Here is a 26,438-nt window from a genome sequence, read left to right on the forward strand (position 1 = left end):
GGGATCTTTCATCCCCAGACAGGAAAGAGACGTTGCCACCCCTGCTCATCACGGCCCCAAGATGCCTCCTGGACCAGGCAGGGTGGCCGCCTCCCTCCCCTGGACACTGCATCTATTCTCAGAGCTTAAGGAATTGCCCGCCAGTCTCTGGTGCCTCTGCCCACCCGCGGCCTGGTGATAGGGCTCTCCTGGGACTCAGACTGGTCTCCTCTCCGTCCGCTCCAGACTACGCAGACTCAGAGCGAGGTTCTGCGCCTCTGCCCTGCGAGGACCGTATGATGCTGGGTCGGCTACTTCACACCTTCTGTAAAAGGGGGAAGGGCCACCACCCAGCACCCACCAGGGCCGCAAGTAGTCACGACACAGACATCCCAGAGCGTGGGCTCCTTGGGTCCACACAGATGAAAGGACCCAAGGGAGAGGAGAGGCACTGATTGGATTATCAAGGGTATGAGGTGCATCTGTAGCCAAAAGATGCTGCTAAAAATAGTAGTTCTCCCATGGGTGATTTCCCATGAAATCTGCTCAGCTTACATGTTGAAACCTGGCTACCTTGCTTCCCCACCCTTGCAGGCCTCAGGTAACTAGGAACAGACACTCTCAGTGCATCGACAAGTGAGCCCTAAGTTTTATTAGAAACGAACCAAGTTCGGAGACCCCAGAGGGAGGGGTCCAGCTCATCAACCTGCAGACCCAACCTCAGGGTGTGGAGTGAAGGCTTGATGTGGGGATAATGCAGACATCAGAGGGTCCTGCAGGTGAGGTAGGAGAGGGGGTGGTGTGGGGAGCAAAGAAGGAGTGGAGGACATTCCCCCAAAGTGCGGGATCTTTCATTCATTTGAAGGCAACATGTTACCGTAAGTGTGTGACGAAAAGCTTTTTGAAGCAGCCATGCAAAGTATGCTACTGAGACGTCAGCACTCAGACGCCAAGAGAAAATAGTAAAAATGCTTTGTACTCAGTCCGCAGCCCTACCCGGCCCAGCCTCCAGCCTCTCCTTCCCTTCATACAACATCTGGTAAATTCCTTGGCAGACTCTTGCTCCAACATAGACTAGGAGAACAGTATGCACTTTCTTACGAGAACTTGAACCCAGGTCCTCCAAGACCACGGGACAGTTCATTCCACCACACTACCTTGCCGCGGGTATTTGGTCTCCACCTCCTCATTAATAAAAGAATAACAGGGGCAATAATAATATTTTTTAAAGACACACCGAGTTAGGACTCATTGCTCAGCATCATCTTTACGAACCCATGTGTCCTTATTTTCCATGGAATGTCCCAGTTAACACCTACTGTCCCAGCAGAATTATTAACAGGTTCTCACTCACGCTCAGAAGCGGCCGGATATGAAAAAGACATCATCGTGTCCGTAGCGACTCTCGAAGACGTGCCCCGTGAGTGCCACCCATTTACACAGGAAGCAATGGAGGCTCAGAAAGATGAATTATTTCAGCTAAGTGTCAGAACAGGATTCAGTCTAGTTTGTCCAAAATAGAGGCTGAGTTCTAATCTCTCCCCAGTCATTTCCTCTCAACATGAGTGGCTTGCAGAGAGTATCCCGATAACCCCAGGCAGGGGAGAGGCATTTCTTAGAACCCATCAAGGGAATTTAGGTTAACCAAGTGGGTGGAGCTCAAAGGTTCTCGCACCCCTCCTGTCAGCAGACCAAGCCTCTTCTATTTCACCAAGTGGGCGGGGAGGGCCTCTGTAGGAGTTCCTTGGGGAAAAAAAGTCTATTATTTAAAAAACTAAACAAAATTTCAACTTTGTATCACCAGGACCTGGAACAATGCTGGGCACACCGGGTCCCCAGTAAACACTTATTGAATGAATGAATGAATGAATGAACTATAATCAATATCTAATATCTTCCCAGGCTGATGGCTACTTTGAACATGACTTGCACAGACTTCCTGGTGAGCAATTATATTCACGGTAAAATTCACGGCCAAAACATTCAAGTCAGAATCATCCTACCCCATCTGCAGAGGGCATCACATGGAAATACAACAAGAAGTCCTAATTACGGAAGGAATCCTTGAGCTCATCTGACCTTGTAGGTAAAAAGTGTACCCTCGGCAAGGTTATAAAGCAAAACCATGAGTATACATCATTACCCACTGAAACTACCTAGCAAACCACATTCGTTTATATTTTCTCCTGAAAATCGGCCTTTAGTTAGCATGCATCCTCTCTGACTCCCCAGTGCCTGGATGTACCTCACTATACTTATCCAGGTCATAGATAATCCCTCATTGCCTTACTGGTCTTCCCCATCAGGCCAGAAGCCCCAAGAACTTGGTGTTATTCATATCTATTTCCCAGGGGCCCTGCAGAGTACTTAGCACTGTGTAAAGATTCAATAACTATCAGATGGGTGGATGGACGTTTGGGGCGAAAGAGTCCCCCCTGTGCCGGCTCCCTCTGGAATGTGGGCTTCGGGTGTTCTGGAACGATAGCAATACTTGGCTGGGATTCTGCCTGAGGTCAAAAGGAAGCCTGACTAATGGTGAAGCCAGAGATACCCCAGCTCAGATGGGCCTCAAGGAGAACACGGATGTCCCAGACTGGGAGATGTAAGGCAAATCATGCCGCCACTTACCCAGGGCCCTGTCTAGAATGACGTGCTGCCGAATACCAGTTCTGGAATGGCTGGGGGGTGGGACGCAGTCCCAGGGATCAGAGAGCAGGTGGTAGACTTGAAGCCTGGCCATTTCCATAAGGCTGATGTGTCTCCCTGGTTTATCCCAGCCTCATCTGCCACCCACCACCTTGGGATGGAAGTGGGAGGGAGGGAAGATGAGAGGAAGAGGGTTGGGAGAGATGAGCCGGGAAAAGTAGGTCAGACGCCTACTGCTCCAGCAGAACCCAAATGTGGAAAGGATGCTTCCAACCTGAGGAATCCTCTCTGATTCCTTAGCGCACCGCTGCTCAGCCCTTGTTTAAACCCATCCGAGACCAGCAACGTTCTACCTTCCAAGGTCGTCATGGCCGTTTTCTCCTTGGGCTACCCACAGCCTCACTCCATACTTAGGGGCAGTGATTCCTTCCCCTAATTTTAGACACCTCCATATCCTATATTTTAAGATGCGCTGGACGTGGGTCCACTTTCCAAGAAGCTGGAATGTTTGCGAAATGCTGTCTTAGATGAAGAACTGAAACACTGGCAGACTATGTGCAGTTTATTGTCAAAAGTCTGGTGACTGCGGAAACTAAACCACCAACCATCCCGAGACCTCTGACGGGATTTCACGGTGCTGTCTGCTGAGCAAGCGAGTTGGCAATTTAGGAAACTCACAAAATGTTTGAGGTTCAAAGGAAGATCCCTTAGGGAACATCTAAGTGAGCATATTTTTTTTTTACAAAAGTTGAGCCTGGACAGTCTTTTACATGAAATATTCACTGGTGTTATATCAAAAGAGGTTTCCGTGCTCAACCAAGCTTAGGAGAAACTGCGTTGAGCAGATGTCAAGGCTGCAGGACTTCTCAGAGCCTTTGATAGGATAGTTTCCTCTATGACACTCCAAGCAAATCTAGTACAGAGTATCTCTCTAGCTTCCCTGAGTATGATATTCTTATTTTTGTGGGTTATCGTCTGGACTGATAGGCTATGGTCCACTCTCTGAGAAAAGCTAATAGGATCAAATTCCTCCTATTAAAGATAAGGAAATTCTCATTTACCAGCTCTGCACCCTTGAGCACATCACTGAAAATTTTTTTAACACTTTATTGGAGTATAATTGCTTTACAATGATGTGTTAGTTTCTGCTGTATCACAAAGTGAATCAGTTATACATATACATATATCCCCATATCTCCTCCCTCTTGTGTCTCCCTCCCACCCTCCCTATCCCACCCCTCTAGGTGGTCACAAAGCCCCGAGCTGGTCTCCCTGTGCTATGCGGCTGCTTCCCACTAGCTATCTATTTTACATTTGGTCATATATATATGTCCATGCCACTCTCTCACTTCGTCCCAGCTTGCCCTTCCCCCTCCCCGTGTCCTCAAGTCCACTCTCTACATCTGCGTCTTTATTCCTGTCCTGCCCCTAGGTTTGTCAGAAACCTTTTTTTTTTTTTTTTTTACCTTCCATATATATGTGTTAGCGTACGGTATCTGTTTTACTTTCTGACTTACTTCACTCTGTATGACAGACTCTAGGTCCATCCACCTCACTACAAATAACTCAATTTCATTGCTTTTTATGGCTGAGTTATATCCCATTGTATATATGTGCCACATCTTCTTTATCCATTCATCTGTCGATGGACACTTAGGTTGCTTCCGTGTCCTGACTATTGTAAATAAGACTGCAATGAACATTGTGGTACATGACTCTTTTTGAATTATGGTTTTCTCAGGGTATATGCCCAGTAGTGGGATTGCTGGGTCATATGGTAATTCTATTTTTAGTTTTTTAAGGAACCTCCATACTGTTCTCCATAGTGGCTGTATCAATTTACATTCCCACCAACAGTGCAAGAGGGTTCTCTTTTCTCCACACCCTCTCCAGCATTTATTGTTTGTAGATTTTTTGATGATGGCCATTCTGACTGGTGTGAGGTGACACCTCATTGTAGTTTTGATTTGCATTTCTCTAATGATTAGTGATGTTGAGCCTTCTTTCATGTGTTTGTTGGCAATCTGTATACCTTCTTTGGAGAAATGTCTATTTAGGTCTTCTGCCCATTTTTGGATTGGGTTGTTTGTTTTTTTGATATTGAGTTGCGAATCCAAGTCGGAAAAGAAGTAAAGCTGTCATGGTTTGCAGATGACATTATACTTTACACAGAGAATTCTAAAGATGCTACCAGAAAACTACTAGAGCTAATCAACGAATATGGTAAAGTAGCAGGACACAAAACTAATGCACAGAAATCTCTTGCATTCCTGTACACTAATGAAAAATCTGAAAGAGAAATTAAAGAAACACTCCCATTTACCACTGCAACAAAAAGAATAAAATACCTAGGAATAAACCTACCTAAGGAGACAAAAGACCTGTATGTAGAAAACTATAAAACACTGATGAAAGAAATTAAACATGATACAAACAGATGGAGAGATATACCATGTTCTTGGATTGGAAGAATCAACATTGTGAAAATGACTCTACTGCCCAAAGCAATCTACAGATTCAATGCAATCCCTATCAAATTACCACTGGCATTTTTCACAGAATTAGAACAAAAAAATTCACAATCTGTATGGAAACACAAAAGACCCAGAATAGCCAAAGCAATCTTGAGAAAGAAAAACAGAGCTGGAGGAATCAGACTCCTGGACTTCAGACTATACTACAAAGACACAGTAATCAAGGCAGTATGGTACTGGCACAAAAACAGAAATACAGATCAATGGAACAGGACAGAAAACCCAGAGATAAACCCACACACATATGGTCACCTTATTTTTGATAAAGGAAGCAAGAGTATACAATGAAGAAAAGACAACCTCTTCAATAAGTGGTGCTGGGAAAACTGGACAGGTACATGTAAAAGGTTGAAATTAGAACACTCCCTAACATAGTACACAAAAATAAACTCAAAATGGATTAAAGACCTAAATGCAAGGCCAGACACTATCAAACTCTTAGAGGAAAACATAGGCAGAACACTCTATGACATAAATCACAGCAAGATCCTTTTTGACCCACCTCCTAGAGAAAGGGAAATAAAAATAAACAAATGGGACCTAATGAAATTTAAAAGCTTTTGCATAGCAAAGGAAACCATAAGCAAGGCGAAAAGACAACCCTCAGAAAGGGAGAAAATATTTGCAAATGAAGCAACTGACCAAGGATTAACCTCCATCACTGAAACTGAGTCTTGGTTGCCTCTTTTGAATTCCCACCTACAGCTACAGACAGAAGTGGAGTAACTATGAAATCATGAGCAAGCACACGGGAGGCACATGGCTCTCATTTCACCTTCTTCCCTGAGTGATAGCCACACACTTGAAAGGAACCCATCTGTTTACCAGCCCAGGCTCTGAGCCAAATGTTGGTCCCAGAGCTGTTTTCACATCTATTTTCCCAGCCTTTAGCAAAAAGAAAGAAAAATGGCCTTTTAACCCCAGCTGACAAAGCACTAGGACCTGGGAAGTCTAAGGATGAGAGCCTTTCTAGCTAATGCAGTATTTTCCTACAGAGGTAATGACCAAGTGCATTTCCTTTCTCAGGAGCTGGCTGATAAATATGGCTGATGGGGGCTTCCCTGGTGACGCAGTGGTTGAGAGTCCGCCTGCCAATGCAGGGGACACGGGTTCGTGCCCTGGTCCGGGAAGATCCCACATGCCGCGGAGCGGCTGGTCCCGTGAGCCATGGCCGCTGGGCCTGCGTGTCCGGAGCCTGTGCTCCGCAACGGGAGAGGCCACAAGGGTGAGAGGCCTGCGTACCGCAAAAAAAAAAAAAAAAAAAAAAATATGGCTGGTGGACAAGAAGTATCGCCTCTGGGTATACTTGTTTTAGGGGAAAGCTTTGAGAGTAAACTCACCCCATCACTTTTGAGCACCGTCTGGCTTAAGAGGATCTTCACAGAAAGTATCAGCTTTCTGGAAACTTGGGCTCCGTTCCCCTGGGTGAGCCCTGATTTTCACAGATATCTATACTGTTCACGTCCCAGTCAAGTGGCTTATAAATAGTTACTGAGTGCTTACTGTGTGTGTGTCCCTGGTGTGTGTGTGTGTGTGTGTGTGTGTGTGTCTGTGCATGTGTGTGTCTGTGTGTGCTAGAGAGAGAGAGAGCATTGGTGCAGAAGCTCTCGAAACAATAGGGCTCTTGTGAAGAGAAAAGGAGAAGAAAGAGCAGTCCAGAGGTAACTCCTAATTCACTGGGGTCTTAGAAGACTCTGCAGACTCAGAATTACCGGGAACATTTCCTCTAGGACGGAATCAACCCTTCCTGTGGGTGTGACACATACAGGATATTTCTGGTATCGTTCCAGGTCCCATAAAGTCAGGACACTAACAGATAAGGGATTTCTTATTTTGCTTGGGAAATAGAATGTGCATTCAAGAAGTAAACAGGGTGGGAATGTCAACTGCTGCAGCCACTACAGAAACAATGTGGAGGTCCCTGAAAAATTAAATCCGGAAGTAACATATTATCTAGCAATTCCAATTCCGAGTATTCCTATGAAAAGGAGTCTGCTGCTATGAAAAATAAAGCTTCCTCATATCGTTACATAGAGATGATTGATTTAATCCTTATAACAACCAAAAAACAAAAACAAAATAGGACTTTTAATCCTGTTCTACAGATGACAAAATTGAATGTCAGAGGGCAGAAGTAGCTTCCCAATATGCCAACAGAGCTGGGCTAGACCTTGATCTTGGGTTCAGGGAACAGTGACCTTGAAAGCTTGGCCCCTTCAAAACATCCTACACACTCCTCTGGGTCTCTTTCTGCCCATTCTCCTCCCCAAAGACACACAACCCTCAACACCCATCTAGCCATTCATTCAAAAAGAAAAACAATTTTTCCTGAGCTTTCGATTGGCACAGGGCAGAGGTCCTCAACTGGGGGCAGTTTTGCTGTCAATATCTGGAAGGATTTTTGGTTTTCACAACTGGAGAGAGCCACTGGCATGTAGTGAGTAGAGGCCAGAGATGCAGCTAAACACAATACAATAATGTTGAGGTTGAGAAATCTTGGACAGAGTGTAAACAGTGAAAATTGTATGCCAAGAAAATTCTGCATGTTTTGGTGTGCTTTTCATGTATGAAATTAACCAATCTTCAAAACAGCATTATGAGATTAGTAACAACACTATTCTATGTAAGAGGAGGAAATGGAAAGCCAAGGGTCCACTGCAATTGCTCTGGATTAGAGAACCAGGAGTTAGACCAAAAAGTCCAACTTCAGGCGCCCACACTCTAAATTGCCCTGCATGGTTGAAGAAGACACTGTCTGTATTTTATTCTGATGGTGGGAGAGGGAAAGTTCTGCAGCAGACACAGCAGAACCAAGGCCAGGATATCTGGGGTGCCACGCAGTGCTGCCACGGTGCACACGGCAGACCTAGAGAAAGCAGACGCCAGTGAGGCTGATGTTGTCGGGATGGGCTCCATGCCCAGGAAGGGTTGAAAGGCTTCTGAGCTGATTTCCTCAGAGGCATAAGAGGATCACGTCCCCGGGACTACTGTACATGTTAAATGCAAATAGAGTTTGTGTGGCAGGCAGCCTCTAAGGTGGCCCCAGTGACCCATCTCCTGGTACCTATGTCCTTGTGTAAAATCCTCTCCCAAGTCTACAAAGAACCTGGCTCCACTCTGCCTGCCCTCTCCTGTTCTGTGGGATAAAGCCGGCCGCAGTGCTGTAAGTGCCCCACAGAGAGGGCCAGTGTAAAGGGACTTGGGATGCTCTCAGCCAACAGCCTGTGGGACCCAAATCCTGCCAATTACCCTCTGAGTGAATCTGGAAGGGAACCATCCTTAGAAGAACTGCAGCCCCAGGCAACACCTTCATGGCATCCTGGTGAGAGACCTGGGCTAGACCACCCAGCTAAGCCACACCCACAGGCTTGACCCACAGGCACTGGGAGATAACAAACGTTTGTTGTTTTAAGCTGCTAACCTTTGAACTCTTTTATTTCACAGCGAAGATAACTACTACAGTGTGTATATCAGATGCTTCCTATGCGCTACTTCAGACCCTCCTGGCCTCATCCAGCTCTGAGCCCAACCATCTCAGGGTTGACCAGTTCTATCTGGACTCCAATCGCCTTCATGTATGTGGAATCTGATCTCATCTTGCCTGATTCTTACACTACACCTCTCTCCTCCCACCTACTTTACCCCCACGCACGTCCAGTCTGAAAGTGCAGGGGAGTTAATTTGCTGTGGAACAAGCCTTGACCACGAGCAGACAGGAACAATGGATAAATAATTTCCTCTTTCCTGTCACCCAGGATGGGCATCAGAGATACAATTCGTGCTGCTTCTCAAACGCTGCTCTATGGCACCTCTGGGAGTATGCATCCGGCAAGGGTAGATGTGGCACCTGGGTATCACCTGCATTGGCTTTCTCTCCTTCCTTGCTTTGTTTCCCTCTTGCAACTTAGAATCACACTCCCTAATTCTGTGTGCAGACAAGCCTTTGTCTCTAGTTTTGCTTTCCAGACCAGCTAGGCTACGACAGACAATGTCTAACACAGCAGGGAGGTCCAGTCAATGGGACCTATTGAGCCTTCTCCATGGATGGTTGACCCCAACTGTGTCCCTTTTACTTTGAAAGTGTTACAAGTCCATATCTTTTTATTTTGTTCTCACAGCCTCTCGTCTTCCCGGAGCACAAAACAAAATGGAAGACACAAAGCTCTTGGGCAATGGACAGGTTTTGAATCACATTGATGAAGAGTTTCTCTCCTGTGTGTGTATCTTCTTCCCCCACCACCACCCTTGTCTTTCCTGCCTTGTTGATACTTCCCAGCTTAGGTTTCCTCCATCTCACCATCTGTTCATACTTCCAAGTCTCTGTTCATCTGTTCCCTCTTGCCTCCCTCCCATCTTCTGGTTAATTCCTCAGTATTCTTTTTTTTTTTTTTTTTTTTGGCCATGCTGCACAGCTCGCGGGATGTTAGTCCCCTGACCAGGGATTGAACTTGGGCCACGGAAGTGAAAGCACAGAGTCCTAACCACTGGACTACCCAGGAACTCCCAAGTCCCAAGTATTCTTTTTTTAAAAAAAATTTTTTTTAATTTATTTATTTATTTTTGGCTGCGTTGGGTCTTCGTTGCTGTGCGCGGTCTTTCTCTAGTTGCGGTGAGCGGGGGCTACTCTTCATTGCGGTTCGCGGGCTTCTCATTGCGGTGGCATCTCTCGTGTGAAGCACGGGCTCTTGGCGTGCGAGCTTCAGTAGTTGTGGCACGTGAGCTCAGTAGTTGTGGCTCGTGAGCTCTGGAGTGCAGGTTCAGTAGTTGTGGCGCACAGGCTTAGTTGCTCCGCGGCATGTGGGATCTTCGTGGACCAGGGCTTGGACCCGTGTGCCCTGCATTGGCAGGTGGATTCTTAACCACTCCGCCACCAGGAGAGTCCTTAAGGTCCTTTTGATAGGACGCCAATCAGTGCCTGGGAAACTCTGAGAACTTGCTGTGTCCCTGACTCGACCCAGGGACGAGGAGGTACAGGTGTGCTCTGCACAGAGGTTCCTCCAAGTCATCGGGAGATTCATTCTCTCTTTAGAATAGGGTCACCCAGCCAAGTTGGAGGGTAGGGAACAGCATGGGGCCTCTTAAAGGGAATGCACCATCTTTGCTTTCTCTTCAACTCTCTCTCAAGTTGCACTGTTCCAACCAAATTGTAAGTAGTTCTAGTTTGGAGAGGGCGAAGAATAGATCACAGTATAATGTTCTAAAGCTATTATTCAGGCTCAGGCGGATTCAGGCGGATTCTTAAATGCTGTGCCACCAGGGAAGTCCCCTAAGTTTTTTTTTTTTTTTTTTTTTTTTTTGTGGTACACAGGCCTCTCACCGTTGTGGCCTCTCCCACTGCGGAGCACAGGCTCCGGACGCGCAGGCTCAGCAGCCATGGCTCACGGGCCCAGCCACTCCGCGGCAGGTGGGATCCTCCCAGACCGGGGCACGAACCCGTGTCCCCTGCATCGTCAGGTGGACTCCCAACCACTGCGCCACCAGGGAAGCCCTCCCCTAAGTAGTTTTTATGACACACCTGAAGGGGCATCCTATCCTGTAATCTAGGACATCTTTCTTCCAGATCTTGGAAGCACCTCAAGCATTTGTCTGCTTTAAATTATTCATTTTTCTCAAAAAACACCACAGCCTCAACTGGGGGAACAAGGATGAAGTCTTTTCTCGTCTAGCGTTCTAGTGTGTCACTACTCTGATAAATGATAAATAGAATAAAGAAAGAATGGCAAAGACAATTTTCTCTTGAACACTGTGCTGACAATTTCAACATAAATCTGCAAGCTGCTCATTTCTGTGTTGGAAGAGAGGGGCTGGCAGAAAAGCACAATTCTTTCAACCACTTCTATACTTAGCTCACAGTTTGACAGGCCATTGGTGCTGTTCAGCAAAGCCCATGACCTGGCCCTCCTCATGCATTTGTGAGCTTGTGAGATGACTCAGTAAAACACACAGAGGAAATCTGGAGAGGAGGTGACAAGCGTTTTTCACCTCCCTCTTCACCTGGGCTAAGCCAACAACCCTCACCTCCCGACACCCCACCTCCCATGCTGGCTTTAGTTCCAAGAGCTGGAACATTAAGAATCCAAAGTTCTACAACCTGAGAAATGTGTCTACAGATGGGGACTTTAAAACACTGAGGAACTGCTGTGATCATTTAATAATTCAGTCTACTTAAAATTCCTTGTGCCAGTGTGCGCACACACACACACAGGCGCACATGTATATAGACACACACACGCGTACGTACCTGAGTGTCCCCGTGCACACCCACCACACACACACACACACAGACCCCACAAAATGGGAAGCTCATTAACACCTGAGATAGTTCATTCAGTTTTCACCTAAGAAATGAAAACAGAGGATTTTGGGGTCTTTATAAGGGTAAGTGACCTGTGACAAGTCACCTACCCACTAATCCTTGGTTTCTTCTTCTATAAAATCAAAACCATAATGGGCCTGCATGGCCTCACACAATGGGTGGTAGTGATAATTACAGGAAATAATATGAATGGGATAAAACTCTGAAATATAAACAGCTGTTCTCTTCCATGCAGACTGCTGTCCCTGAACTATCTTCCATTCGGGGCCACTGAGCATCCTGCATTCCCCACCCCCAGAAGAGAGATGGCATATTCGAATTGCAGACATAGAAAGAGAAAAGTCGGTCCTTGATTTTAAGTTTCAAAGCAGACTTTTGAATGTAATGGGAAAGACTGCAATTTGAGAGCAAATATTTTGGAGTTTCAAGAGTCTAGGAATTTCAGCCTGAATAATAGCTTTAGAACATTATACTGTGATCTATTCTTCGCCCTCTCCAAACTAGAAACTACTTACAATTTGGTTGGAACAGGGCAATTTGAGAGAGAGCTGAAGAGAAAGCAAAGATGGTGCATTCCCTTTAAGAGGCCCCATGCTGTTCCCTACCCTCCAACTTGGCTGGGTGACCCTATTCTAAAGAGAGAATGAATCTCCGGATGACTTGGAGGAACCTCTGTGCAGAGCACACCTGTACCTCCTCGTCCCTGGGTCGAGTCAGGGACACAGCAAGTTCTCAGAGTTTCCCAGGCACTGATTGGCGTCCTATCAAAAGGACCTTAAGGACTCTCCTGGTGGCGGAGTGGTTAAGAATCCACCTGCCAATGCAGGGCACACGGGTCCAAGCCCTGGTCCACGAAGATCCCACATGCCGCGGAGCAACTAAGCCCGTGCGCCACAACTACTGAACCTGCGCTCTAGAGCTCACGAGCCACAACTACTGAGCTCACGTGCCACAACTACTGAAGCTCGCACGCCAAGAGCCCGTGCTTCACACGAGAGATGCCACCGCAATGAGAAGCCCGCGAACCGCAATGAAGAGTAGCCCCCGCTCACCGCAACTAGAGAAAGACCGCACACAGCAACGAAGACCCAACGCAGCCAAAAATAAATTAATTAATTTTAAAAAATAATTTAAAAATTTAAAATTAAAAGAAAAAAGGACCTTAAAGACTTCATGGAGACAGACGTGGAAGGAAGCCCTGGGGTAAGGGCTGAGAGGTTAATGACTAAGTATCTTATGGGAAGATATAAAACTCAAAAGATGCTGGTGAGGGCAGGTAATAACCAAGGACTAAATATCCGATCTCCCAACCTCAATCACCACCTCCAATACTGTGGCTTTCTGCAAGCCCAAGAACTTGGCTTCGACCTCACAGAAGAGTGAGGAGAGATTCTGGATTCTATGGTCGTTATTTATGACCTGGAGATTAGAATAGAAATGAGGTTCAACTGCAGAAAAAGAGCTACATTTCTTGTAAACCTGAGTTGGCGAGAGCTATGTCACCATGAGTTAAGGGCCTCACACAGCATCTTATCCAGAGCAGGTGTGCAGCAAGTAGCAGTTTCCTTCCCATGGTGTTGAGCTGACCCTGACCTTCCTGTGATGCTCTACAGTTTAGCTATCTGTGGTGACAATGACAAAGGATTTAATCACAGAATCTTTGCCCAGTGGGGAAATGGCCAGGCCAGCTCTCTCAATATAGAGTTTGGAACTGAAACCATGGGAGGTTAAAAAGACACCCCAGGACACAGCAAGGTAGCAGCAGAAATGGGGCTGGGACAGGTCTCTAATTCATGCCAGAGCCCCTTTCATTGCCCAAGAAGCTTCCCAAAGTGCAAAGCTGAAGATGCCTTTGCGGGAGATCATCAGTGATTTAAGTGGCTGAAGATAGAAGGTCAAGAGGCAGTTAATTAGTACAAAGAGTCAATTAAGAGGACATTGTCTCAAGGGGCATCCTTTATTCTCTAGAGTCGAAGAATGAAAGACAGTGATACAGTAACGTACTCTAATCCCTCAGCTCCCCTTAGGCCCATCCCCTGAAAAATGGCTTTAACTACTTACTCCTTTATCAAACATCTCCACTGGCTTCTCGATGTCCGGAGACTAAAGTCCACGTCTTGGCATAGGACTCAAGGCCCTCTCTGATCTCACTTAAAGGTACTTTCTTAGCCTCAACTCTCACTCCAGCCTTCCAGGCAACCTCCTCTTCCTTCCCTTGACATTTTCTGAGCCATACATCACATTGCATTTTATGAATATTACTTCTCAGGTAGCTTTTCAAAGTATACTTATTACGCACTGACATCATGTAATCTTTGCAATGCTCAGTTAGCCACAGTTTACTCCACTGATTTGTCTCTTACTTCAAAACATGTCCCACACAAATGCATCCCAAAGCCATGCTGAGCCAAACACGTGGTCATCATTACCTTTTCCTAAATCTCAAAATTACACACTCCAAGTATTACCGTTAATAACAAGATCTGTCATTGAGTGAGTGATCCATCACTGCCAGCAGTCTTCCCAAATATTTCAGACACATGGACTATTGGATCCTTACAATGACCTTGGAGGTGGGGGAGATGAATCCAATATAAAGCTTGAAAAGGACTCACAGAAGGCAAGTAACTTGACCAAAGCACGAATAGAGTAAATGAAAAGTGGAACTGGATCCCAACGCACATACTTTTAGGCACCATATTTCAGCCACAAGCACTTACTTGGAAGCATCCAGGGTAACTGGAGGATCAAACATCACTCTGAACAGGCTCCACATAAATGAGATGTGGTTGTGGAGGGAGCTGAGACAGAGCCCACTCTTGTGTTCATAAACCTGTGGAGAGGGAAGGCGGTTGTATCCCTTGCAGGTGTGCTCCCTGCAGGGGCCATATTAGAATGCCCGTGGTTCAGAAGGACTCCACTCATTGGCTTAACTGAGCATTCCATTTGGAATGGCTCTCATGCAAGGGAGACAGAAGGGTCAACTAAGCCTTATTCACCCTCTTTAGAGGGTCAGAACACAGGATTAGCATCCGCCTGCCTTGGCTTTCCCATTCTGGCTTCACGCCTTAGAGCGGACCCTTTGACAGACACTGTCCTTGGTGCTGAAGCCACACAAAGGAAGAAGGCTTAGTTCGTGGCATCAAAGAGTTTACAGGAACTGGAGAATTTCGGTACAGTTTGGTAAGCACAGCACACAAGGAATATACGCCTCAAATTATACATCTAAACACTGTGCCAAAAGGCCAGTAATCAAATGGAAAGGTGTTTAACTTCATTTACAATCTTACAAACACAAATTAAAATTATAATATTAGTTCACACTGACCAGATGGCCAAAACGAAAAAGGCAGACAATGCCAACTGTAAGAGAACGTGAAATAAACGATATTTTTATGTACAGCTGGAGTAAGTGTAAACTGATATGACCACTTTGGAAAACTATGTAGCAATATTTACTAAAACTAAATGTGCACATACCCTGTAACATAGCCACGTAATTCTAGTGACATACTAAACAGAGACGCACACACACTAAGAGGCATGCGTAAGAATGTTCTTATCATTCTTGTAATACTCCAATACTGGAAATTACCCTATAACATAGCTACGTAATTCTAGTGACATACTAAACAGAGATGCACACACACTAAGAGGCATGCGTAAGAATGTTCTTATCATTCTTGTAATACTCCAATACTGGAAATTACCCTATAACATAGCTATGTAATTCTAGTGATATACTAAACAGAGATGCACACACACTAAGAGGCATGCGTAAGAATGTTCTTATCATTCTTGTAATACTCCAATACTGGAAATTACCCTATAACATAGCTATGTAATTCTAGTGAGATACTAAACAGAGACGCACACACACTAAGAGGCATGCGTAAGAATGTTCTTATCATTCTTGTAATACTCCAATACTGGAAATTACCCTATAACATAGCTATGTAATTCTAGTGATATACTAAACAGAGATGCACACACACTAAAAGGCATGCGTAAGAATGTTCTTATCATTCTTGTAATACTCCAATACTGGAAATTACACAAATCTTAGTAGAATGGGTAAATTAACTGAAGTTGTTTTTTTTGTTGTTTTTTGTTTTTTTATGCGGTACGCAGAACTCTCACTGCTGCGGCCTCTCCCGTTGCGGAGCACAGGCTCCGGACGCGCAGGCTCAGCAGCCATGGCTCACGGGCCTAGCCGCTCTGCGGCATGTGGGATCTTCCCGGACCGGGGCACGAAAGCGTGTCCCCTTCATCGGCAGGCGGACTCTCAACCACTGCGCCACCAGGGAAGCCCTGAAGTATGTTTATACTTTGGACACTAAATGGTAAACACTACTATAGGCAGCAGTATGGATGAACTGCATAATCAGGTTTGAACAAAAGAAACCAAATGCAAAAGAATACATACTGTCTGATCCTGTTCCTATAAAGCTCAAAAACAGTCAAAACTAATAACCCTATAACTGATTCATTTTGTTGTAAAGCAGAAACTAACACACCATTGTAAAGCAATTATACTCCAATAAAAAAAAAAACTAATAACCTACGGTGTCGGAAGTCAGGATAGTATCTACCCTTTTGCCAGCAGTAACGAAAAAAGCACAAGGGGGATTTGGGGGAGTGTATATGATGTTCTGTTTCTCGATATTGGTGCTGGTTAAACTGGATTTTTGAGTTTGGGAAAATCCATTGAGATTATACAAACATATATTATTTCCATCATTATTTTTAACTTTTCTTCCATGGCACTAATATGTTGCAATATGCCTTTTAACTTGATTTTTTCAAAAGTCCTATGTTTTATCCTGAAACAAAAACACAGATCAAAGACAGAAGTTAAATTTTCTGAGCCTTGACCTGGACGACAAGATTATAACATCTACCTTCACAAAGAAGATGTGAGAACTACATTGGGAAACTTCCACTGGCACAATAAAAGCCTGCAGTGAGTAACTGAGCCTCAGCAATGCTATTACTTTAATGTATTCCACGGCATAGAAGACAATGTAGCAGTCTCTACTAAAACTGGACTTTTACATATTCTGTGACACAGCAATGTCAATCTAGCTACAGAATGTAGAGTGTTTAAGGAGGCTTTATATCATCCCCTGATAACTTCCCATATTTCAATTTACATTACCTTGATGCACCTTTCATAACCCCTCTCCTCATCCCAAAATCACCCTATGTGTTTCTGCACCTGGTGTTGACCCCGATTGTTCTATTTGCTTAGAATTCCCGTCTCATCGACCTGTCCAGAGCACTCCTGGGCCCATGGATGCCACATGCAACCTCCTCAAAGTTTTCTCTCTCTTTGTAACTCTCACACTTTGTCCATCTCTTGATTACTAATAATGGCATCACCATCATAATGAATCGCCATTGTTCATCCACAATGCAACAAGCTCTGGGATAAATGCTGTGCATATATTAGTTGATAATCCAATTTATCCCTGAAATAATACTGATACATTGTTGAATGTAAATAAATAAATTATGAAGCAAATTAACAAGAACCGAGGAAATTGGGCACGATTATCCCATTTTTTTAAATGAGGAAACAAGAGGCTCCAGCTGACTAAGTAATACGTCTGTCTTACACAATTGGGCAGTGGAGGGCCTGAGATTCACAAACCGGGCTGGTGGACTACAGTGCTAAACGTTCCATCCCAAACTACCTCAGCTTGTCATTGACTAAGGAAATGATGGCCTTGCAGCATGGGAGGTCCAGACATAAGGCTGTCTCTTGCTGTAAACAACTGTGATTTGTCCATTTACAATCAAAGGAACTGAGGCAGAGATCTATTTCAGTGTCTAGGCCATTGCATCATATTTTATGCTATCGAAGAATCATAAAATTGCAGTCACACATAGGCAGAGGGTCATCTGTAAATGGCAAAGAATCCACCGATATTATCTCACCTGATCTAAGAGAACAGAATCTTCTCAATTTGAAGATGTGTTAACTGGGGCCTGAGAGGCTAAACAGTGGTGGAACCCGGGCTTAGAACCATCAATCTTAATAACTTTATGCCAGGCCCTTTCCACCATAAACCTACCTCCTTAAAGATTCAGATGTTAGGGAGTCTTAGTAGGGATCCCTGCTGATGCCATAACAAAGCTAATGAGGTTACACTTTCCTTTTAAACTGTCAATATTTTTAGATTTATTTTTGTTCCTGCTGTTACAGATGCAGACTTCTACTCATCCTTCAAAACCTAATTCAAATATGTCTTTCTGGGCTTCCCTGGTGGCCCAGTGGTTGGGAGTCCGCCTGCCGATGCAGAGAACGCTGGTTCGTGCCCCGGTCCAGGAGGGTCCCGCATGCCGCGGAGCAGCTGGGCCCGTGAGCCATGGCCGCTGAGCCTGCGCGTCCGGAGCCTGTGCTCCGCAACGGGAGAGGCCACAACAGTGAGAGGCCCGCGTACCGCAAAAAAAAAAAAAAAAAAGAAAGAAAAAACACATACACCCTGTCCTTCCAGTACTTATGTTGTTAAGGTGGGACTCTGGTGCACTGCTCTCGAATGCAATTTCCAACTGTCGTAAATGCTATGAATGAAAAGCACACGGAGCTTTAAAACAGGGAGCATCAGGGCTAGTCTTGGAGGTCAGGGAAGACTTCCTCAGGCAAAGTTCATTAACCTGGTACCATTTGTACCTTCTGTGTTTTCACGCTCTTCACTGCACAGTAATTCATTTTCTATCTGTTTCCACTACAGTCTATGAGTAACACAAGGACAGGACTATGCCTTATTCACGCCTTGGTTTCATGTCCTAGAAAACTTGGGTGGCCTCTTTATGGGTAGTCAATAGATCTCTCCTGAATTGACTTGTGCTATCATCATCATTATTCCTGCTCTCCTTGTGGCTGCCACCGTTATTCGAGAAAAGTGTAGCAAGCATCTGAGCGCGCACAAGCCCTGTCTGATGAACTCTGTATTAACTGCACCTTTTTTGGCAGCTAAAGGAGGAAAACAGCAATTTGTTGATGACAAAAAAAAAAGAGAAGACTCACCAACTCCAACTACTTTTCTGAAATGTCCATGTGCTTTCAGCTCCTCCTCTCTAGTTCCTTTCTAGAACTTGCATCAGGGCCGCTTTCTGTTGATGACTGTTGGCAAATCCCATATCATGATTGTGGTTTTTTGCAGAAAGCCTGGTAAAAACCCCCGCTTACAAGGAGGACAGCAGACACAGAGGTGGCATCCAGCCCAGAGAGATCAAAGCAGCTGTCCTGACATGCGACAAAATCTGCTCTGCAGTGCTTTAACTATTAGAGCTGGATTTTTTTTTAACATCTGAAAGGCCCCTTTCAGAAATCCTCCCCAACCACCATAAAGGACAATGGCGCCAACTGAGACCTGGGAAGATAAAGTTCCAGGACGTGAGCAAGCAAAGGGGAAAACCGTGTCTTAGGCTCCAGCTCTGTGGGGTTTAGATGCAAGAGTCCTCCCACTGTGCCCAGTTATTTTAATTTTTTCCCTTGTACTTTGTGACTTACTCTGTGCATTTTTTTTTTAATTGTGGTAAAAGACACTTAACGTGAGATCTATCATCTTAACAAATTTTAAGTGCACAATACAGTATTATGAACTACAGCAGATCTCTGGAACTTATTGATGGAGTATAACTGAAGCGTCATACCCACTGCATCCAAAGTATGAAATTCCAGCTACGGGAGCACTTTCTAGAGAGGAAAGTTTACAGAGATGGCAAGTTCAGTGCACATTTTTACTACCGCATTTAACCCCTTCAATATCTCTGCAGCCCACCTTGCCCGCCCCATGCACCTTACTGGGCTCCTGTGGTCTCCCATTCCATCTGTACTGATATCACTACTTACTGATCACCTATGGGCCACACACACTCAGACACTCGACACACACCACTTCCCATGCTCGGATGAACACCGCAAAGACATCTGTCTGTGTCTTGGATACCCACTGACGCATAACAAAATAACCCTGGAACTCACTGACTTAAAGCAAAAACAGTTTTCTTGGCTCCCAATTCTGTGGATCGGAAATTTGATCAGATCTCAGCTGTATGAGCCCACAGTCAGCCTGGGAGTTCTCAGTTGTGGCTGGAGCATGCAAAATAGAGCCTGGCCCCTCTGTCCTGCGGGGCAGTCAGAGTTCAAGTTGGTGCTGGTCTCCAAGAGGAAACATTCTGGAAGGGGAGGGTGGAAGCTGCAGATCTCTTAAGACCCAGGCTTGGAAAACAAAGGGCAGCACTTCAACCACACCCTATTTGTCAAGCCAGGTGGGAGGACTGGCCCAGATATAAAGGGAGGAGAAAGAGGTTCTGCCTCTCCATGGCGGAGGGGTGAGGTCACCTCGCAAAGGGTTACAGGCATCTTTGGGAATAAAATCTACCAGAGTATAATGGTTACGGCCATGTTCTTTGGAGTCAGACATATCAGCTCTGCCATCGGCTGTGTGTCCCTGAACACATTATTCCACCTCTCCCAGCCTCAGGTTCTTCACCTCTAAAATGGGGATGAGAGCAGCCGTCTCACAAGATTTCCTAAGGGAGTAGATAAAATAATATATAAAATGAGCTTAACACTATGCCCCACACAGAGCAAGGCTCTATAAACAGTTACTAACATTAAAGGAAACATATAATGTATTATCCAACAAAATAAGATAAAATAAGGGACTTCCCTGGAGGTCCAGTGGTTAAGACTCTGTGCTTCCACTGCAGGGGCCACGGGTTCGATCCCTGGTTGGAGAACTAAGGTCCCGCATACCATGCAGTGCGGCCAAAAAAATTAATAATAATAATAATAAATAATTTATTATCCAGTTCAGGGTGCTTTTGAGAGTGAAAGGGGGAGGGGGCTGCTTTATGGAGTCGCATGGAGACAATCAGTGTCCACCAGGATATATATTCACCTCCAGCTATTATTATCATTCACCTTTGAAAAAGGGGGAAGTCAAACTCAAACTGAAACTCAAAGAGACGGATAAACTTGCCCAAATTCATCCGCTCGTTTGCACACTCCCTCACACACTCATGGAACTCCTCTTCTGTGCCACGCACTGAACAAGAGAAAACACATCCCTGTCACAACAGAACTTTGTCTTCTAGTGACCGAGAGACTGAATTACCAAACAAGTAAATAATTGGTTTCCAGTAAGATGGCATTTAAGGAAATGAGTCAGAGTGAAGAAAGAGAAAATGCATTCATGGGCATGGCTCCACCTGAAAGAAACAGATCATCCTGATTCAATGGCTTCGCTTAAACCAGCGTTGGCCCACGGGCCTGTCCTGGTGTCTGTTCTTGTGAAAGAGTTTTATCGAAGCACAGTCATACCCATGTGTTTACATATTCTTACGGCTGCTTTCAGGCTGCGATTGCGGTATGGAATATTTGTAACAGGTCACAGGCTTACAAATCATAACAGATTTCCTACCTCTGACTTAAACAATACAGACACGGAACAAATGTATTTACACCCCCCACCCCCCTCCCCCCAAACACACACACCATAACTTAAGATTCAGAGGAGGATGACGTCGTGCCCTGGGTCCCTGCTGTCGTGAGGTTCTCAGACTCCTCCCATCTTTTCATTCTGTGGCTTTCAGGTTACAGTTTTATCCAAGACCGGAGCCCTTTACGTTTGCAAGGTGGCTGCAGTTATTCCACCTATTGACACAACATATGAAGGAGGAGAGACGGCTCCTGAGACTGCCTCTCTTGGGAAGGAAAAACCAATCCTTCCCAGAGGTCTCCACGATGCCCCACGCCTTGCTGTCTAGGACTGAGTCACACGTCCTTCCCTGAACCGGCCACTGGGGAAAGAAGGGGACTAACAAAATGGACTAACGCCAAGCAGGAGCATCTCTGGCTCTGGAGGTAGGATTCTTCTCTCCTAAATCATGTTTCAGAGAGGTACACACCTAAAAGAACTGGGCGCAACAGAGGGCAGAATTAGACACCAACAGCATCTGATATGAAGAGCAATTGCCTTGGGCAAAAGGGTCAAAAGTTCCTTTAGAAAGTGTTCAGAGAAGGATTCATAGGACATGACATCTGAACACAGACGTGAATGATAACAAAGGAACAGATCTTAAAAAGATTATGGGAAAGAGCTTTACAGGTACAGGGAATTGCTGGTAAGGAGCGGGGCTGGTATTCAAAGCCCCTCGCTCTGGATCCAAAGCCTGTGTGGTCCCCACCACCCGAAGCTGCCTGCTGAAACTACCCCTGTTCTTCAGCAACTGTCTCTCATATCATGTCTTCCTTGAAGTCTTTGGTCACATCCTCAAGAACAGACGTGCTCCCTGACTCATTCAACCCGTACCGCCCAACCATTCTTGGAACTTTTCTCATTCTCCTTGGTATACAGGTAGGTGTAGATTAGCTTTGCCTTCTCTTCTCCTATTAGGACGTAAAGTCCTTAAGGTGACCATCTGATTCAGACCCGCAGCTACCATGATAATATCTAAGCGCGTGAGCACATGGTACAGTCTTGATGAATGCACACTGAACTACACACGGCAGGAGAGATCTGTGGTGTTTACCTGAGCTATTTGCTTCACCTCGTTGGGGGTGAAGGAGCCCCACGAGACCTTGATTTTCTTGCAACACGGAAGGAAAGACAAAGGACTGGAATCCATTCAAGCATCAGTTCGTGGAAGACTTTTATGGGGAAAATACAAAATCAGAACAGTGAGGCAGGAGGCAGGAGAGTAGTGAGTAGTATCTCGACAGCGAAGGGTGGACGACACATGTGGAGGGCCTTGAAGATCATGATAAAATTAGGTCTGACTTTTCCGGCAATACAAAGGCACTGAAGGGCAAACAAAATTGACTGATGATCTATTGTATTTCAGGAGCAGTGTAAGCTATTTTATACACATTTCAACCTCATCAAAGAGACTGTTTAATGGCTGAGGGCTGCATGGTGAGAAGATGACAGACGCCCAAGTCTATGAGCTCTCTTCTCAGCCACACGGTTGACCGACGCTTTAAGAATTCACTTCAGTAAGAGGAGAGAGAATAGGTTTGCTGAAGAGGGGGAGATATAACTAGTCGGGGTACCTGTTAGGAGCTGTTGCAATAATCCACAACAGAGAAGACGAAGCCTGGCTTTGGGCACTGTTAGCAGAAATCAATCATGCTTGGAAACTCAGTGGGTGAAGAGAAGGGAACAGCTGCACACAACAAATGCACCCACTTTGGGGAGGTGGGCTATGAGAAAACAGCAATCTTTCCTGTTCCGTGTCCCAGTGACTAACTCAAAGCATCAGCAAACTGCCCTTGGGATTCTTCGCTCTAACTCTGGGTCCGCGTTCTAAGCTTAGACAAGCTTTAGTCACAAGGACGAAATATTATTAGTTTAGCTGTTTTCTAGCTCCAGCTTTCTCTATGAATCATGTGTGCATGAATCATAATTGCCACTCTTCATATTTTAGAAGCAAATGTATAATTTTTCTTACCCAAGGAAAAAACTCAATTGCTGTGTAAATATCAATCTAACGTTGTTTCTGCAGCCCTTGGATTTTCTCAATTCTGACCCTTCATTTTCTTTGGAAGGGAGGATAATCAGGAAAGTGGAAAAAAAAAAAAGAAAAAGAAAAGGAAAAAGTGACATCTATTGAGTATCTGCCCTGCCCATGATTCTGCTCTAGGCTTTCCAAAGTCAAGGTAGATGTAAGTGTTTCCATTTTGTCGATGAAGAACCTAGAGTTTATAAAGCAATGCATTGGCCCAGCACCTAGTAAGAAGCAGAAGAAGCAGAAGAGTAGGATCCAACTACAGGAGGCAGACGCCAAACCCCACACTTCAGTGCTCTTGCCCACCTCACCTGGTCATAGCATCGGAAAGGTGCCCGTGTGACTCCATGATACGGTTTCTTTGGAAAATGACATTCAAAGCTCCCCCCGATATGGCTATGACATTTCTTGTCTACTGTCATCTTAGGACACTGCCTTAGCAGTTGGGAAGTTAATCATCTCTGAACCTGTTAACTGTAGGTGAACTGGAGATACCAACCAAGCCTGGTTCTCAGAGTTAATGTGAAATACGCTTGGTTAGTAGGTGGGGGTTAGGCCGCTATTGCATTATTACCAAGCAGGGGATCCAGGCAGACTGGAAACCTCTCAGCTCCAGGATAAGCCCTGAGCAGCCCCATCACCCCTGCCACGGATCACAGGCTCCTCCCAGCACGGTCCCTGCTCTCCCTCCAGGCTCCAGGTTCGGCGTCCCACTGATGCCTCCCCACCGCTTGGGAAGCTTCGGGTGTCATCTTCATCTCACAGTGCTGCTTTACAGTAGTATCACTACTTATTCAAATACAGCTGTGCCGGTATTAAATTATTTGCTAAAATGCACTACTAACATTATTATAGTAAATATTAATCAGCTAATGTAGTAACAATATCTATAAATAGCTTAGGCATAAGAGTTCTGAAAAGTTTTTGTGTATTTTCAATGACATCATCTCACCCCGTCTCAACTTGCTCTGAGAATTAGGTCCAAGACAAACGTTTCTAAATAAATCCACACACGTGAATCAAAGCGCATATTCGAAGGTCAGAAACTGCCTCTACTTCTCAACATTATTTTTCTAAACCACAGTTTTAGTCACGCGGCCCCTTTGTTTAAAAATTGTAGGGGAGACTTCATATCTGATTCCCCAATGGAATTGAAGTGAGCTACCCCAGTGTCTAGCTGAAGGCTGGGGTCTGGATTCAGCAGATATTGCAAAACTACCTTGTCAGCACTGCCGTGTTGACCAGGGCTGTTTCAGCTTTATAACACCTGCAACTCCTGGCCTTCGGACTACACCGTATGTGACGATCTGCACACCCTAATGGACCGGGAGGGCTGGTGTACCCCACTTTGTAATAACAGAGTCACTAAAGCGGTGGGGCTGGTCTCCTTCCCCTCTGCAATCTGATACACAGGGAGTATTTAATCTATGCTTATCTTAGACATGACAATTGGGCATTGGAGAGGGCAATCATCGAACACAGCCACGTCCTTGGTGATAAAATGATGGGAGATCCTATATTCACAAGAAGAGTTCACTGGGCATAACACAGTAGGACCCATGTATCTGACTTGGTGAAAAGATCACACGTAGATGGGCATTTCTTCCATTTCTCTGCAAAACGCTCCTGCACTGTTTTTTTATGTTATGTGTGTTGTTAGTGTGATGGCAATGCAATGTGGAGAAGTGTCTTCCTCTACAGAAATATTTGTCGAAAGGTATTTATTTGAGTTGGACATCAGAGGTCAAAGTACCCGCTGGTTTTGCCAGTGACCACCATGTCCTGAGTACAGCTTTCTTCGAAATGCACATGGCCATCTGGCCTGTATGCCCATCACATCAAGCAGCTTTTCGTGAAATCAAAGACTGAGGTACTGGGGGTTAATCTTGGTCTCATAAACAATTCTATGAACACAATGGAGGTTGGAAAAGCAAAGGAGCACCCCTGGGCTTACCTCTGGGCAAGGTTGTCTGTAACATAAACATGTCAGGCTAATGTGGGCATGATGGAAAGGGCGCTCTGGTATGAGCAGGTTGGAAAATCACAATGGTCTCCACATGCAAACTTGGTAACCATGTGTCCACCTTGAACAGAAAGTACGTACATAGTATGTCCACACAGGTGGGCATATTGGATTCAGACTGATTTGGCCATCAGACCTGATTAGAATGTGACTTTTTAAATTTAATTTTTATTTTATATTGGAGTATAGTTGATTTACAACGATGTGTTAGTTTCAGGTGTACAGCAAAGTGATTCAGTTATGCATATACATATATCTATTCTTTTTCAGATTCTTTTCCTATATAGGTTATTGCAGACTGTTTGAATAGAGTTCCCTGTGCTATATAGTAGGTCCTTGTCAATTATTTATAGAATGTGACTTTTTAAACAGTGTGAGAATGGTAGGAACCTGTCTTGGCATTAAACAAGCTGGTGACATTATTTAAGGGCTATGCAATCCTGGGAAAATCCTTAACCTTTCTACGTCTTAGTCTCTTGTTCTATAAAATGAAGGTAAGAACCTACTTCATATAGTTGGTGAGAATAACATTTAGTAATGTGTTTCCTAAGGTGTCTGCGCATATGCTCAAGGGCATGGATACCTCCTTCCCTTTGCCTCCGGGACCGCTGAGTACTGAAGATTAACCTTGGCATATGGGATGACACATAAGGCAGAATAAGGTCCAACTGCCTTAGCTTGTTTTGCAAGCAAGTTCCAACTTCTACCAATAGCCTCTCATCTCCTTTTAACTGGTTGGAAAGTTTTTAATCTCACAAAGATATTAGTCTTAGGAAAGTTTATATTTGGGGGGAACAAAGTATTTGAAAAGACCAGCTACAGGAGCCTGGGAACTTAGTACAATCATTCATTCATTCATTCATTATTCAGAATATTAGTAAACACATACTAGTTTCCAGGCATAGTTCTAGAACTGACCTAAACAAGCTACCAGCTTTCTTAGACTCGCTGTTAAATATTCACCATAGGTTATCATCACTTTGTGTGAGATAATTAGTTTACATTGTATAACTGACCATTGAAACTATTGCATCTGTGTCTTTTTTTTTTTTTTTTTTTTTTTGGCCACACTGTGTGGCTTGCAGGATCTCAGTTCCCTGACCAGGGATTGAACCCAGGCTGTGGCAGTGAAAGCCTGGAATCCTAACCACTAGTCTACCAGGGAACTCCCGCATCTGGGTCTTTTTAAACCTTATAAAATGCACCCTATCCTCATAGCCTCCCCCAAAGTTCTCATTTATTGATCTAGGTATCAAGAAGTTGCCTCGACCTGTATTGTGTTGCGGGGGGCGGGGGCGTGGAGAGGGAAAATAATGTAATTTTGAATCCTGATTAAGAGGTATGAAGGCAATAAATAAAACAGCAGAAAGTGTGCCAAGGGTAAAGAGTGGGTGGACTGTTTGTTTCCTTCTATGAG

This window comes from Tursiops truncatus, chromosome 17 (assembly GCF_011762595.2).
Source record: "Tursiops truncatus isolate mTurTru1 chromosome 17, mTurTru1.mat.Y, whole genome shotgun sequence".
Classification (NCBI taxonomy): Eukaryota; Metazoa; Chordata; class Mammalia; order Artiodactyla; family Delphinidae; genus Tursiops; species Tursiops truncatus.